This window comes from Suricata suricatta, chromosome 13 (genome assembly GCF_006229205.1).
Source record: "Suricata suricatta isolate VVHF042 chromosome 13, meerkat_22Aug2017_6uvM2_HiC, whole genome shotgun sequence".
NCBI classification, from domain to species: Eukaryota; Metazoa; Chordata; class Mammalia; order Carnivora; family Herpestidae; genus Suricata; species Suricata suricatta.
In genome coordinates this window covers 24,732,055-24,744,418 of record NC_043712.1, presented here as the reverse complement: position 1 = coordinate 24,744,418, position 12,364 = coordinate 24,732,055, and the positions used below count along the sequence as shown (strand labels likewise).

General features: G+C 39.2%; 1 long non-coding RNA gene across 1 annotated transcript in view; it reads right to left on the bottom strand.

The window, feature by feature from the left end:
* The window catches only part of LOC115276341, a 248,056-nt gene that overhangs the window by 223,704 nt on the left and 11,988 nt on the right, over nucleotides 1-12,364 (bottom strand). The window contains exon 2 of the long non-coding RNA XR_003901893.1: nucleotides 7,577-7,685. This is a non-coding gene — a long non-coding RNA (uncharacterized LOC115276341). The remainder of the gene's footprint in view (nucleotides 1-7,576; nucleotides 7,686-12,364) is intronic.

The following is a 12,364-nucleotide window of genomic DNA, read 5'->3' as shown; positions in this document are numbered from 1 at the left end:
AAAGCTATGGAATTCACTTTCTTCTCGAGTGCTCATGTTACATTCTCCAAGATAGATCACATATTTATTGAGCAGCCCTCAATAAATATAAGAGAGTTGAAATCATACCATGCACGTTTTCAGATTACAATGCTATGAAACTTGAAATCAACCACAGGAAAAAGTCTGGAAAACCTCCAAAAGCATGGGGGTTAAAGAACACCCTACTAAAGAACAAATGGGTCAACCAAGCAATTAGAGAAGAAATTAAAAAATATATGGAAACAAATGAAAATGAAAATACAACACTCCAAACTCTTTGGGATGCAGCAAAGGCAGGCCTGAGAGGAAAATACATTGCAATCCAGGCCTATCTCAAGAAACTACAAAAAGCGCAAATACAAAATCTAATAGTGCACCTAAAGAAACTATAAGCATAGCAGCAAGAACACCCCAACACAGCAGAAGAAGAGAAATAATAAAGATCAGGGCAGAAATAAACAATATAGAATTTAAAAAAACCAAAACAGTTGAACAGATCAATGAAACCAAGAGTTGGTTTTTTGAAAAAAATAAGATTGATAAAGAACTTAGACAACTTCAAACATATTATAAAATTATACTCTTCTAAAATTTTATAATCAACCTAACAACTGATCAAAGGCAAGAAATTTAAGCCATCCAACAGTATAAAATGGTTGACTCACACTACATATTGAGAAATCCTGACCTAAACAGGGCATCAACTCCCTTACTAAGAAGCATGCCATTCATAAATCCTCATTAGGAAGGGTCTTCTGCTCACTTCCAGCCACTAAATATGCTGGCAAATATGAATAATAGCTCTTCTAAATATACACGGAGACCTTCCCAGGCAAATTACAGCTTCTTACAGTGGAGGAATACACAACACCTTCATGTTCAGGGTTTTCTCCAGGTAGGAAAAGACGGCTATGGGATTAAGAAGAATTCACAAGGGGTTTAATTAGAATTGTAACCAAAAAACGTTATTTTTAATAAATAAATTATAAAAACAAAAGAAATGACAGGAAAACCTACAGATGAAAAGAGACTTAAAAGACATATTAACCAACCTTATAAGTTGGTTAATGTTTCTGTTCTTTAAAAAAAAATGCGAAACAATTCTGGCAAAATGTTGAGGTTAAAGCTGGTTGATAAATACACAGATGTTTATTACATTATTCTCCACATTTTTCAGAATCTTTAGTTTAAAGGGCCCTATACTAGTTTCTAGCTGGTAGGGAAAGCATACAGAGGAAACCCAGACAAAGCCCCACCTCCCATGACGACCACTGCCCTGCAAAGAAGGTGGTCCTGAATCAAACAATCATAGTGAGTACAGAGTTACAGACTGGGCTGTTATGCAAGGCTAAGGTTCAGAGGGTGAGGAAGGCTTTCAGTTCTCATACTTGACCGAGACTTAAGAGTCCAGGAATGCTACCCAGAGGAAGTGGAAATTCAGCTATGTCCTCAGGACATGTAAGTGTTAACTAGGAGCAGGTGGGTCGCAGCACAGAGAAACTGTAAGAAGTCCAAATGTGGTGAAAAAGCAAGGAGTTTTCAACAGAATGAAGGCATGTCTGTGTGTCTGAAGAAAAGTAAGCATGCAAAAGGATGACATGAGATGAAGCTCCAGACCTGGATGAAGGCCAGGCTATATTCAGGATTTCTGATTTGATCAGTGCATTGTCAAAATGTGACAATGATCATTTGGAAATAGACTGAAACTATAAATATTAGAGCCTCGGGTATACTACATATGCACACATAGTATAATAAGCAGTATACTGGCAAATTGGCTCTCCCAGTTAAAAAAAAAAAAAAGTCCTGGTTGGAGTGTTTGCCAATTTCTGTGGTGTAAATACTCCCACTATGCCTGATTTCAAGCCATCCACATGATGTTACAAAACACGGAGTTGGGAAGAGATGTGTAGACAGGCTCTCATGAGCTGATATAAGCCAGTTTCTGTTCATCATTGTAGTGTACCTCAATTCTAGACAAACTCTAAATAGAAATAATACTCTGTACTTTGGTATTAATGAGAAACAAGCAAGTGTTGACAGCAGACAGAAAACAACTTCTTCATAGAGATTATAAAACATTCTCTTATTTATGAAGGCAGTCACCAGACGAGTTTTGGATTTTGCCATTTGATATAATCAGATCAGAACAAACTATGATTTCAATCTAACCTTAAGTTTATAAGCTTCATTCATCCTTAGTTTCCTTGTGCATAAAATGAAGAAGCCCTTGAAGAGACAATCTTTATTTTATGAAATTAGGTCTTTTATAATCAAGATCTAATTTATGCTCATTAAGGGTTATACTTTCTAGTTTCACTGTCAAGGTATGGAGGAAGAAAAAAAGTAGCCATCTTGAGTGCTGGTGGTTGTTGACTCATAAAATGAAATAGCTCCTCTTCTCTGTATGTCAGAGAATCACCACTGAGGCTGGTTAAGTGATTTGACTTTGTATTTTCAACACCTAGTCCTTAGCCAACTAAGAGGAGACATCTAATAGATCAATCATTTATAGAACTAAATAAAGCATTCTTTTTTTTTTAAGTTGTATTTATTTTGAGAGAGAGAGAGAGAGAGAAAGCCCCAGTAGGGGAGGGGCAGAAAGAGAGAGAGAGAATCTGAAGCAGGTTCTTTGCTGCCAGCACAGAGCCTGATGCAGGGCCCAATCCCATGAACTGTGAGATCATGACCTGGGCCAAGATCCAGTTGGGCCCTTAACCGACTGAACCACCCAGGTGCCCTATGTAAGCATTCTTTATATCTACAATATATTCCATCAGAACATGGGATTAATTCTACAACTAAAATTTTAGACACCTGATTTTCTAGAGCCACTCCAGGTGATGGCCTACTGTGTATGAGGTCCTTGGATGTCCCTGACTTCCTGAAGAAGTTTAAAAGAAAAAAAATTCAGTGTTACCTCATGAATCCCAATTTGGTATACCATAGTGTTTTCAGTACCTTTTATAAACCAGATTGTATATAAAGTAGAATTTCCTGATTGTGAAGGTTTTTTTTTTTTTTAAGACTTCACTGTAAGAGTGATCTCCTTGATAGAGGATATAAGGCGGAAACCTCCAGGGTCATTGACAAGGCGCTATGATAATTTCCCTTTTAAAATATTCCTATATGATTCATTTATTGCATGACATAAAAAGGAATAGTAGCACATGCTTGTGTGGAATATCATTTGAAACCTCTCCAACGACCTGTTATTACTTTAAAAATACCCCATTACAATAATTTATCATGAAATCTTATTCATGTTTGCTTCAAGGGCTGTACTTGGAGCCCCAAAGAGCCACCCAGGGGCATAGGCCATGGACTGGCCGTATTGCTCTGGGAGATCTTCTAAATTTTTATTATGGACATTAATTTTCACACATACTCCAAATTAGGGGAAATAGTAGAATGCATTACCATCTACCATCACCTAGCTTCAATACTGGTCAGTTCATGGCTGATCTTGTTTATCTTTACCCCTTCCCCCTTCCCATTCATCCAAACCGAAACTGAATTCCTAAGAGCTTTCAAAGGGAGTTAAGAATCTTATCCTGTGGCAAGAACAACTACTCACATTCCCTTCTGGAGACTAGACTTTCTTGTAACCTCACAGTAGGAGCACAGCTAATCAAAGAAGGAATGAAGGCATTCTATTTACATGCTCAGGGTTTTTCATCAATCATATAAAAGAGGGTGACATTTTCAGTTCAAATTAAAGTGACACATCATGCCAGAGGGGTGGGTCATTGAGGACACAGGACACCTTCCAGTTTAACCTGCTTTTTGACTATGAACACCTGTGTAGTCATCTTGCAGTAAACCTCTTCCTGACCCATCTGTAATGAAAGCCTCTGTTTACCAAATCCTTTCTATACTCAACCAGTATAGAAAGAAATGGTTTCAATATTTATTGCAGGAATCCTCAATTTTTGGAGAGTTTGAATTAAAATCAAATGTAAAAGCAAGTTCATACTGTCACTTGAGAAGTAAAGCAAACCACTGGAAAAAGCATTGGAAGAGACAGAGAGACTGATTCTTTCAACCTGAAATTCTGTTATCTACCAATTTTTCTTCAACAGTCAAGCAAGTCTCCAAAGATGTATGTATTAGGGTGTTATTCACAATAATTAGGAAAACACTCAACACAATTAACTATCCAACAATAGAAGACTGGGTAAATAAATCATGGAATAGCCACATGATGGAATATTATGAAGCCTTAAAGAATGATGGGTAAATAGTTGTGATTTTAATAGTAACCAAAAGACATTATTTTTAATAAATAAATCATAAAAACAAAAGAAATTACAGGAAAACCTACAGATAAAAAGAGACTTAAGAGACATATTAATCAACCTTAAAAGTTCAAGGGTGCACACACATACACACGCACACAAGTTGAGGAAATTTAAACAATGACCATATATTGAATGATACTATGGACATTTTTATGATGATTTTTTAAATGTGATAATGGTATATTATTACTTATTAAGTTCTGTATTCAGAGATGAAATATTATATCGATGGTGTTATAAAGCTATGGATGAAACAAGAGTCACAAAGTTTGAGGGTCCATTATACTCTCTAGTTATGCACAGGTTTAAAACTATGCATTATAAAAAATATTTTAAGTTATCAAACAGTATATATTCTGTGATCCTATTCCTTAGTTTATTTTAGATACCTTTTCTCTTATTCTTCTACACTGAAACATAATTTACCTTTTTAACATAGACAAAATACAGTTTTTGTAATAAAGACTTTAACAACTTGAACTAATTTATGCTAGACATTGATCACCCAAGATTTGCTGTTTTCCCATTATTTCTAATATATCACTGAATGTAACTGTTCAGAAACTGTTAAAAACAACAATGTAAGACATTATTGTCTCAAACCAAAATTGTTGATCTTCTATTAATCTAAGGCGCAAACATTAGTTATGAACTCATTTTTCTCCTTTGCCCAGGGAGCAATACATGCCTAAAGCAAGCAAAGAGATAAACACAGCTCTTTTGAAATCCTGGGCTAACAAAGCTAGACCTTTATAAACAAAATAAGGAAGCAATTTCCTAACAGGTGAGTATAGAGAAAAAACAAAAACTTTATATAAATGATTTGGATAGCTTATAAAGTTCTAGGGACCATTTTGCCTAAGTTAGTAAGAAAATGTGATTTTTCCAGGTACTAGTTTTGCTTTTCCTCTGTTAAGGTGCTAGATTTACTTTGCATAGGGAAAAAGTAAGTAGCCAAGAAAAGTCCTACAAGGGGCATTTAAGCCTCAAGTGGAGCTTCTACAAAGTGACCATACGCATACAAGATGAAAGTAGGATACGTTATTTATCAGCACAGAGCCTCTGTTGATGAGCATGTTATACCACATAACTTGCTGATACTTTTAAAAACTCAACGACAGCTCCCGTGTGCAGGAAAGAAAGCAGTTTGGAAATTGGACTTTTATGACTCTACTTGTGTCCCCCAAGGCTCCACAGTTTTCAGCTGACTAGGAAATTCTGCTTTGCTTCTAGTGTTGCTCTCCCTTCCCTGGTCCTCTCAACTACAGGCCCTGAGCCCCATTTTAGGTAGTGAAATCCTGTCTCACTCAAGCTCCCGAACCCAAGAACATCTTCTGTCCAGAGTGCATCTTCGCGTCACCAGACAGTGGGATCCGCAACCTACTGCTCCGTCCTGTTGCCACAGGGGTACAGGGAGCAGGTGGAGTGTCCCGACCCCTTCTCCAACAGCATTTCAGGTCATATGTTTTAGTCTCCAGATCGCTCCCGGGTCAACACCCAGAGAGAAGCCCTAAGTGTCAACCTTCTGTCTATTCCTCTAGTAACTGCAGCCTGAGAGGTCTGGCTCCCTGCATAACGGACCACCTGGAGCCACACTGCCCCCTGGTGGACGCTGATCTTCCTGCCTGGCAATCCCTACAGCCAGCCCGCCCCTGCCTCCCCTTCCTCAGGTGGGGGCTGAACATAATTCGGATTGTGGGCTATCCCTCAGTGGTGTGCTGACTGATAAATTTTCAGGCATTTTACAAGTTGGACTGTTAAACACAGCCATTATTAAAATTTAAATTATATAAATATACAATTAATTTACATTAAAAGAAAAGATCATAAATACACAAACTCTGCACTTCTCAGTAATCTTACATTTTACTATTGCCTGTGTTTGTGAGCTATTTACATCTATTGTTATTTGGATGGTGGAAACTACTCCACTTGTCAAATCATGGTTGAACTGTAACCACAGGTTGGCTACAGATACAGGAGTTCAGCAAAACTCAGTGAAAACATTTAGTGAGAATCAATTGGCTATATGGAATTTAAAGGAAAGTATTATATGTTTTATTATTATTTATAAACTGTGTGCTACACAACCTTTGTATCAGTAAAATTTATAAATAGATACCTTTTTTTCCCAAGAGAGCTTATTGTAAACCATTTCGAAGCATACTGCAGTAGCCTTTCCTCCCACTCAAGGCCAGTTCTATAGACTGATTAAATGCTCCTAGTTCTGTTACCTCCCATTACTAACTATGAGCCAATAGACGGTGGGAATCTCACACGCAACCCCCTCTTGTTTTCTCTTGTCCAGGTTGAAGGACATCCACTGGCATAACACACCTGGCCTCTTCTGGTCCTTTACACATCACCTCTACTTCCATTTCGGAAGGTGAACTGACTTAACCTGCTTGGTAAGTTTAGAGGGAGAAAGAAGTCACGCATGGCCTAGCTCTTGCTTCTGTTCCTTTTCTTAGGGAATATCAACAGGAGATCTTTCTGCACAAGGGGAAGGCTGCCATGTTCTGGTGTTGCATCAGGGTAATGAGTAAGTTGGTCAAATGCTGGATTTTGGTGTGAGAATTCCACCTGCTCCCAGATAGAAGCTCGGCTCTATAAAGCAGCATTGATCTGTAACAAGGGCCATGAGATGACCGCCACTGCTGACTCACAGCCGCGTCTTATTACTCCTGGTTCAAACATTAAATGGGAGATAGGAATGCTGTTGGGGGCGGGGGGACCCTTAGAAACTCCAAAAGGACCCTTTCCCATCAGCTTTTGCTCCGGGGGTCCTAGAATGCCTCATGATTATGCCCGTGTGTATTGGTGCGCATAAACCTTTCCTAAGATTCGAAAACTTGAATGGCAAATTTATTTGATTACAATTCCTTTTATTACCAACATGCGTATGTGATCATAATAGTGCTGACACACAATTGGGCACCTTTTATATGCCAGATATTGTATGTACAAAGACAGACTCGGAAGAACAAGTCTTTTCATGACCTAGAGTGTTTAAGTAGCTTTCTCCCAAGGTCACAAAGTGACCAAGCAAGTTGTCTGATTGCAAAGCCCTTGCTCCATGATACTTTCTGTTCCTTTTCTTTCTCTCTCCTCTCCTTCACCCATCCTTCTACTACCTTCCCTCATTTCCACCCTTTCTAGACCTTTGACACAGAAAACTAAGATGGCATTTGAAACCTCAGATCGCAGTATTTGTGTGTATATATATATATACATAAAATCCTAAAAAATCTTACCCTAACAGCTGGCCTCAAGAACTTTGGCAGCAAGCAGAAGGAAAGTTGTGGCTGTCTTTTTAGTATCCTCCTCAGGTTCCTGAGGAATGTCCAGAATACATTCAAGGTCCTAGGGGAGGAGGTCACAAAGAAAATAGTGTGTGAGAGAGACCACAGACTTCATCAAGCTGGGGTCTGTCCAGGCTTGACCTGGGAGCTGGGTTCTATGTGGAAAATGTAGCCTTTCCTTAAATGGAGCATTTGCTGTTACTTCTGAATTAAGGTTTCTTTCCCTGGGGTCAATAGTTGTGTAACAGGTTCAGGGATTGAGCAAACAGTTTACAAATACCCTGGGGAATGATTGAGGAAAGCAGGGGAATACACACACACACACACACACACACATACACACTCTCTCAATAGCGGTAATATCACCCTTAAGGGGATGAAAACTGGTTCTTGGGGGAGAAGGTGAAAAAATTCTACTTTTTATTTTTTTAATATTTATTTATTTTTGAGAGAGACAGAGAGACAGAGTGTGTGAGCAGGGGAGGGGCAGAGAAAGAGGGAGATACAGAATCTGAAGCAGGCTCCAGGCTCTGAGCCGACATGGGGCTCAAACCCATGGACCGTGAGATGATGACTTGAGCTGAAGTCAGAGGCTCAACCGACTGAGCCACCCAGGAGCCCCTCACTCTTTTTAAATATAAATCACAGAAAATACCTACCTACATATGGTACCTAAACAAATACACAGTATATCTATGGCATTAATATGTCATAGAAGGGATATTAAGAAAAACATGTCTAAAAAATTTCCTTAGGGGAGCAACAATTTTCCTTAATGGTTGAAAAGCACTGATGTATATAAAGAGCCTAGCCGAATATGTGACTCAAGGTAGATATTCAATACGTGTGAACTGTACCTGTTACTATCATGGTTAGTTGTTATGACTGTCCTACAAACTCACTAAAGAACTATGCCATCCCATTATGATCGAGGTGAAGGGTGTGTATTGTGGCAAGATCCCAGATGAAGTTAGTTTAGAATGGATCCAGGGTTCTAGAAAATAAGCAGATTCTTGCACACCACTGGAAGACCTCTGGATGCCCAAAAACATCTGTTGAAGTGTTAAAATCCAAAGGACGAGGCATGGCACAGATGACCATAGGAAGTATACAGGCTACCACAATGCCCATTTAATCTTCTGGGGAAAGGAAATGATCCCCAAATTCCAATTCTTCCCGGCCACGTGCTCCCCCACCAAGTTTTGTGCACATGCCTTGTTTTTTCTTAGAGAAGACCTGGCTTCCAGGAGACATTCAATAAATGAGTTAATAGGGTTGGGGCAAATGTTGAGCAACTTCTCAGGCATGCTCTATGTGCTCTGCACGGTGAAGGAAAAACCTAAATAAGCTAATGATTATTCTTAAAACCTATCTATGCTACTTTTAGCTTACAAAGTGGCTTCATCCATAGTATCTTATTAAATCAACACAATAACCCTGTTAGGTCAGTAATCTATCCCCACTTGAATGATAAAGAAGCTGAGGCTTGTAGAGGTCACTTATTTGTCCTCTTTAGCTACCAAGTCACAAGTAACAGAGCACGTTCCTTTCTACCATACTCCACCACTTCTAATAATCCTTTCCTACAGAGGAAGAGGACACATGAAATGGTACAGCTATGGAGGAAAAATCAAGCCCTGGGAATTGGAGACCTCCTTATAAGGGATATGGTAATGTCTGTGAATTGACACAACCAAGTCATGGAAGAAGGGGTGTTATCTTCATGGAGTATAAACCTGGCACAGGGCAGAGCCTTCTGAGGCTGGTCAAAGTCATCAACTGACAAGTGACAGGGAACTGAAAGCCCTTCAAAATAGAGTATGGAAGCATCTCAAGATGATGTGAAATTTGGGACATAAAAGACAGGCACGAATGTTTAGAACAAAAATATGACATGAGAAATGAATGACTAGGTAGACATTTGGCACAAATTTTTATTTCAGGGCAATAGCTTCAAATGTAAGAATGATAAATATTTGACTAAGAATGAAGAGAATTTTTCAAAGATTGAAAGGAATGTGTTTAGTCAGATACCAATTCTTCTGGCCAAAAGGGCTGTAAATAAAAAGCAGATGGGAAGGGAGAAAAAAACACCTAGATAAAACTGAAATGTGCTTCCATGAATGACATTAAGGAGGGCCTGTGAAGAATTTCAACAGTGAGTGAGGTGCCGAGTGATTCAGTAAGAAAACAATCAGGAAGGACATCAGAAACAAAATGTAGGTAGATGTACAGATATGATGCACAGAACATAAGCAACACAGCAACTCTGATATTAAAGCACAGGGCAACCAACAAGACCTCACAGACACCGCTGCGAGTTGACGAGATGGAACAGATCCACGGGAACAGTGATAGAAGGGTGTGCTGAGCACAAAGACCTGGTGGAGGTACACGGAGCAGCACTGCAGGCTGTGACAACAACAGACTCAGGGGACTCGCTGAACACTTGGATGAAGATGAAAGACAAGAGGAACAGAAGTGATGTTTTCATGGAAGCAGAGCTGAGCCACATGGAGGAAATCCAAAAACTGGTAGAGCACATACAGTGGAGACAACATTTGGATACTTCATTCAGATAAAAGCAGAGTTTTTCACTTTCCTGCCTATAATTTCATGTCCTAGAGGGCATAGGAAGTAATAGAAATAATGGTGCTCTAATTCCATCCAACGGGAAAAAGACATTCGTTGGAATGGAAGGGATGGGAAGCTGGAAGAATGTGGCCACATCATCTTCAAAGTAGGGCAAGACTGAGCTGGTTAAAATGTGTACAGAGTATTTTAGGAAGCTAGACTTCAACATTTTTTTAAACATAGGCATAATTCCACAAGTTTCCAAAAGAAGACAAAACCAGGAAGTGCTCAGAAACAGGACCTTGGGCAATTCCAACGAGGAGAAAAAAGGTGGAGAGATTCTTTTAAAAAATTAAAGTGATAACACAGACCTCTTTAAGCTACAATATAGCATAAACATTCTGAAACATGGAGGCATATGATGACTCCACAAGAGTGACATGGAACCATACAAATAGTAGCAAGAATGTTAAAATCTTGGAGGAATCAAAGCATGCAAAAATGGTAAGGACCAGAGAAGAGTGTTATGGGACCAAGGGAATTATGATAACGAATGGTAGAAAGATTGTACTGTTTTTCTCAAATGATGTCACATTCCTTTAGGCTCTGATTAGCACTGTGATTGTGAGGCTGAAAACACAAGTGTATAAGCGTATGGTGAAATCCAAGTTTGGGGGAAATGTTATTGATCCCTTTGGGAATCTAATCTGAGACCAGACTTGCTGGTCCACAGTCTGTGGATCAAGTGGCATACATTTGTCCATCTGCAATCTTTCTTCTTACTAACAGTATTTCAGCAAGTTGATCTTTAAATTATTGCAGAAACTACAAGATATCACTCTTTTGGGTCAGAAGAATTCCCTCCAGTTGCATTCTCTCTTAAGAGTTTTAAAACTGGATATATCTAGGGGCCCCTGGGTGGCTTAGTTGGTTAAGTGTCCAACTCTTGATTGTAGTTCAAGTCATGATCTTACCACTGTGAGCTTGAGCCCTGAAGTTGGGCTTCCTGCTGGGGATTCTCCCTTTCTCTCCCTCTGCCACTCTAAATAAACAAACAAACAAAACTGAAGGTATAACACTAACTAGCTATAGAAGGACAGTCCTCAGCAGGATCCTGTTTATACCCGTAGGCCAAGAAATCTTAATTAAAGTATTCCATCTTTACCAATGAAAACTGAAATACGTTGGGAGTTTCTTAAAGGTTGCCTAGAGTGGTTTCTCTTGAAAGAACTTGCAAAAATGAGTGCCATCTTTTATAATAACTATGGGGTTAGCTCATAATCAATACATCATTCCTTTAAGCTTATTCCTTTTGAGAGAGAGAGAGCACATATACAAGTGAGGAAGCGGCAGAAAGAAAGGGAGAGAGGGAATCTCAAGTAGGCTCCAAACTGTCAGCATGGAGCCCAACACAGGGTTCAGGTTCAATCCCATAAGCCATCAGATCAATGACCTGAGCCGAAATCAAGAGTCAGACACTTAACCAACTGGCACCCCTCAATACACCATTTTATGAAATTCAAGAATAGGCAAAAGTGATCTGTGAGGATATAAATCATAACAGCACCTGCCAGGATAGATGGAGCAAGGATAAAAGGGAAAGGGACCCTAGTGAACTTCTTAGGATGATGGCATACTCTTTTTTCAGTTACAAGGATATATGTATTTGTCAAAACTCACCAATCTGTCACTATGTAATTACCCCCCTATAGAATACATAAAGAGAATATAATAAATCTGGGCAGCAAGATGAAGAGAAAAAAGAATGATTTTTCTATGATGAGTTGACAGTAATTAAATGAAGTTAACATAGTCAAGGAATCAAAGTAGATGCGCAGAGCTTAAAATTAGCAGTGCTCTTGAAGCAGATTTAGGGGAAAAGCAAGTTTCACCAATGCCCTTGAGTTGTTAATTTCCCATTGGCAAAGTTTTCCACATTGTGAAGAAATAGCATCCCTACCTTTTGTCTAAGTACCAGTGGTTTACAAACTTTCGTGCACATAAATATTACCTTGGGTGCTTGTTAAAAATGAGGTTTCTGGGGGTGCCTGGGTGGCTTAGTAGGTTAAGCATCCAACTTCAGCTCAGGTCATGATCTCACGGATCACAAGCTTGAACCCCACATTGGGCTCTGTGCTGACAGCTCAGAGCCTGGAGCCTGCTTTG